The 5,026-nt window shown below is 41.5% G+C and overlaps 1 pseudogene; it reads left to right on the top strand.

Moving 5' to 3' along the window:
* Positions 1-2,364: 2,364 nt before the first annotated feature.
* On the top strand, positions 2,365-4,076 carry LOC112915807 (ATP synthase subunit alpha, mitochondrial-like; annotated as a pseudogene).
* Positions 4,077-5,026: the final 950 nt, after the last annotated feature.

A 5,026-nucleotide genomic window follows, 5' to 3' on the forward strand; every position in this document is an offset into this window, starting at 1 on the left:
TGATGGGATGAGCACTGGGTGTTATGCTATATGTTGGCAAATTGAACTCCAATAAAAAATAAAAAATAAAATAAAATGAAAGTTTTTATCATGAAAAAAATAATACCTCAATAAAAAAATACATTAAAGAAATTTTTCTGGTGTTATCTTTGGGGTAAATTCTTAGAAATAGGATTTCTTAAAAATGGAGAAGTTGGGCAACCCTGGTGGCCCAGTGGTTTAGCACTGCCTTCCGCCCAGGGCATGATCCTGGGGTCGCAGAATCAAGTCCCATGTTGGGCTCCCTGTGTGCAGCCTGCTTCTCCCTCTGCCTGTGTCTCTGCCTCTCTCTCTCTGTGTCTGTCATGAATAAATAAATAAAATCTTTAAAAATGGAGAAGTAATAGGTACAGATTAAAAGCAAGTAAGAGGGGATCCCTGGGTGGCTCCACGGTTTAGCACCGCCTTCAGCCCAGGGCGTGATCCAAGAGTCCCGGGATCGAGTCCCACGTCGGGCTCCCTGCATGGAGCCTGCTTCTCCCTCTGCCTGTGTCTCTGCCTCTCTCTTTCTATCATAAAGAAATACAATCTTTTAAAAAATAATGAAAGATGTAACAAATATGACACATGATTTTTAAACTTTTATTTTATTTTAAAGATTTTCATTTATTTATTCATGAGAGACACACAGAGAGAGGCAGAGACACAGGTAGAGGGAGAAGCAGGCTCCACGCAGGGAGCCCAATGTGGGACTCAATCCCGGGACTCCAGGATCACACCCTGGGCTGAAGGCAGGCGCTCAACCGCTGAGCCACCCAGGCGTCCTGATTGGTTTTTTTTGTTTTTGTTTTTTTACTTTTAAAAAACACTTTATTTATTTATTTAAGAGAGAGAGTGAGCATGAGTAAGCTAGGGGGAACAGAGAGAAGCAGAGACAGAAGTGGACTCCCTACTTAGCAGGGATCCAGAGGCGGGACTGATCCCAGGATCTTGAGATCACCACCTGAGCTGAAGGCAGACACTTAACCCACTGAGCCACCCAGGTGCCCCACAATAGATGATTCTTGATTGATTCCTTCTGTGAAAAAATAAGCTATATGTAACATTTTGAAGACATGGGTAAATTTAAATATAGAATGGGTATGAGATGAAATTAGTTTTTTTTTTTTTATGTTGTGGTAATGCCATTGTATCTAGATAGGAGAATGTCTTTATTTAGATGTGTAAAGTATTTTGGCATGAAATGTTATGGTGTGACATTTACTTTGAAACAGCTCAACCATAATAATAAAAAATATGGATAGATAGATAAAGCTAATATGACAAAATGTAAATGTTACCAATGTTTGAATCTAAGTAGTGGATTTATAGGTGTTCATTTTACGATTTTTTCCTACCTTTGTATATGTTTGAAAATTTCATAATAAATAGTTAAAAAATAAAAAATTGTAGGGGCACCTGGGTGGCTCAGTTAGTTGAGCATCCAACTCTTGATTTTGGCTCAGGTCATGGTCTCATGAGCCATGAGATCAAGCCCTGCACTGGGCTCTGTGCTTGGTGGGGAGTCTGCTTGTAGATTCTCTCCCTCTGCCCATTCCCCTACTCACACATGTGCACATGCACCCTGTCTCTCTCTCTCAAATAAATAAATCTTTAAAAAAAATATATAAAACTTTTATCTTTCTTATGAATTATTATTTATATTCTTATGTTGTGACTTTCCTTATCCATAATAAGAATTTTTTCTGGGACATCTGGGTGGCTCAGCGGTTGAGTGCCTGCCTGCCTTCGGCTCAGGGCATGATCCTGGAGTCCCTGGATCAAGCCCCACGTTGGGCTCCCTGTGTGGAGCCTGCTTCTCCCTCTGCCTGTGTCTTTGCCTCTCTCTCTCTCTCTCTGTGTCTCTCATGAATAAATGATTTTAAAAAAAGAATTTTTTCTTAAAAGTTTATTTTGGGAACACCTGGGTGGCTCAATGGTTGAGTGTCTGCCTTCGGCTCAGGGTGTGATCCCAGTGTCCCACATTGGTATCCCCACAGGGAGCCTGCTTCTTCTGCCTATGTCTCTGCCTCTGTCTCTCTGTGTCTCTCGTGAATAAATAAATAAAATCTTTTTTTTTTAAAGTGTGTTTTGTCTGATATCAATGTAATTATCTCATAATACTAATATACTATCCTGGAATACTAGTGTAATTTCTTTGGGTTAATATTTGCTTGGGGGTCAGTTCAGAGGCTGCAACTAGAGAGGAACCACATAAGGAGAGCTCTAAAGATGCTGTCTAGGGGTGGCTGGCTGGCTCAGTCAGAAGAGCATGTGACTCTTGATCTTGGGTTTGTGAGTTTGAGCCTCACTACAAAAATGTAAACAAACTTTAAGAAAAAAAAGATGTTGTCTGTGCATGTGGCTGTACGTTGTGGCTTTCATCCTCTAGCAGAAGGCTGGGCTGGTCTCCAAAAATGCTTTGCAATCATCCTTAATTGTTGCTGGGAACCTTCATGCCTCTAACATTTGTCCTCAGAAGACTGGGACTGCTGGGGTGTCCTCTGTTTCTGAAGAATGTATTCTTGGAGCTAATACCTCTGCTGACCTTGAAGACACTGGTTGTGTCTTAAGTTTTGGTGATGGTATTGTTCGAATATCTGGGCTGAGGAATGCTCAAGCAGAAGAAATGGTAGGATTTTATTCCAAGCTTGAAGTGTATGTGTCTGAACTTGGAAGCAGATATGTTGGTGGTGTTGCATTTGGAAATGAATACTAAAGAAGGAGACACTGTGAAGAGGACGGGAGCCATTATGGATGTTTTAGTTGGCAAGAAGCTCTTAGGTCGTGTAGTAGGTGCCTTTGGTGATTCCAAGGATCATAGGCAAGTTGGCCTGAAAGTGCTTAGGATCACTCTCCCAATCTCTGTGCAGGAACCAATGGAGACTGGCATTAAGGCTGTGGATAGCTTGGTGCCAATTGGTCCTGGTCAACATGAGCTAGTTATTGGTGGCTAGCGGACTGGTAAAACGTCAATGATTGACATAATCATTAACCAGATATGTTTCAGTGATGGATCTGATGAAAGGAAGAAGCTATATTATATCTACATTGCTGTTGGTCAAAAGAGATCCACTGTTGGCCAGCTGGTGAAGAGACTTGCAGATGCAAATGCCACGAAGTGCCCCTTGTGGTTTCAACTACTGCTACTGATGCTGCCCCACATCAGTACCTGAATCTTTATTCTGGCTCTTCTATAGGAGAATATTTTTAAAATATTTGTTTATTTATTCATGAGAGATGCAGAGAAATGCAGAGGTACAGGCAGAGGGAGAAGCAGGCTCCCTGTGGGAGCCCGATGTGGGATTCGATCCCAGGACCCCCCGGGATTGCGCCTGGAGCCGAAGGCAGACGCTCAACCACTGAGCCACCCCGGTGTCCCTATAGGAGAATATCTTAAGGATAATGGCACACATGCTCCACTCACCTATGGTGCGCTATCTGTTTAAACAGCCTGTTGCTTATTGTCACGTTTCTGCGCTCATGAAGACTATCTGGGTGATAGGTTGTACTTACATTCCCATTTGTTGGAGAGAGCAGCCAAAATGAATGATTCTATGGTAGTGGCTCCTTGACTGCTTGACCAGTCACAGAAACACAGCTGGTGATGTGTCTGCCTATGGTCCAGTTTGTCCAGCCCTGATGGACAAATCTTCTTGGAAACTTAAATGTTCTACAAAATTATCTGCCTTACCATTAGTGTTGGTTTGTCTATGTCCTGTATCAGATTTGGTGCCCAAACCAGGGCCATGAAGCTGGTGGCAGGTACCACGAAGCTGGAATTGGCTCTTAAACATGAGGTTGCTGCTTTTGCCTGATGCAGTTCTGACCTCCATGCCTCCACTTAACAACCCTTGAGTCGTGACGTGCATCTGAGTGTCTGAAGCAAGGACAGTGTGCTCCTGTGGCTCCTGAGGAACAAGTGGCTCTTTGCTGGTGTAAGGCAGCATCTTGATAAACTGGAGCGGTTTCTATTTTATTTATTTATTTATTGGCTGGAGTATTTAAAAGCAGATTTTAAAAGGCATGGTATTTTATCCTACTTCATTATGCCTTAAAAGACAAAAAAAAAAATTTCTTCTATAACCACAAAGCCATTTTTATATTTATCAAAATGAAATAAAAATCTCTTAGGTTATAGTACAAACTATTCAAATTTCCCTATCATCTCAAAAATGTCTTTTTTAAAAAGATTTTATTTATTTATTCATGAGAGATACAGAGAGAGAGAGAGGCAGAGACACAGGCAGAGGGAGAAGCAGGTTCCATGCAGGGAGCCCGACGTGGGACTTGATCCCAGGTCTCCAGGATCACGCCCTGGACCAAAGGCAGGCGCTAAACTGCTGAACCACCCAGGGATCCCCTCAAAAATGTCCTTTTATAATTATTATTTTTTCCAGCCAGGATCCAAACAAGGTACACATTTAGTTCTTACAGTTTCATTTGCAGAAGTGGTCCATTTCCTCCTCCATTTGATTTACTTCCTTTTTTTTTGTAATATATTTTATTTAAATTCAATTTGCCAACAAATAGTGTAACACCTAGTATTCATCTCATCACATGTGATTTACTTCTTGAAAAAACTGGGTCTGTAGTCCTGTACAATGTTCAGTTGCATCTTTATGTTGCTTTATTTGCTTTCCCACCCCCTGAATTTCCTGCACTCTAGAAGTTAGATCTAAAGACTTGATTAAATTCTATTTTAGGTTCTTAATAAGAATATACTACAGGTGATGTTATAGGCTTCATATTATTTCATCATCTCAAGAGCCACATAGGGTCAGATGTGTGGGTAACCAGCTGCGGAGCTTATTTGAGAACTGAATCTCATAGTTCTCAGCACATTGAGGATAGGTGAGGTCCTGAGTCTGTGGTCTTGAGTGAGCGCACTGACTCTTTTTTTTTTTTTTTTAAGATTTTATTTATTTATTCATGAGAGACACACAGAGAGAGGCAGAGACATAGGCAGAGGAAGAAGCAGGCCCCTGCAAAGGAGCCTGATGCAGGA

This window comes from Vulpes vulpes, chromosome 7 (genome assembly GCF_048418805.1).
Source record: "Vulpes vulpes isolate BD-2025 chromosome 7, VulVul3, whole genome shotgun sequence".
Classification (NCBI taxonomy): domain Eukaryota; kingdom Metazoa; phylum Chordata; class Mammalia; order Carnivora; family Canidae; genus Vulpes; species Vulpes vulpes.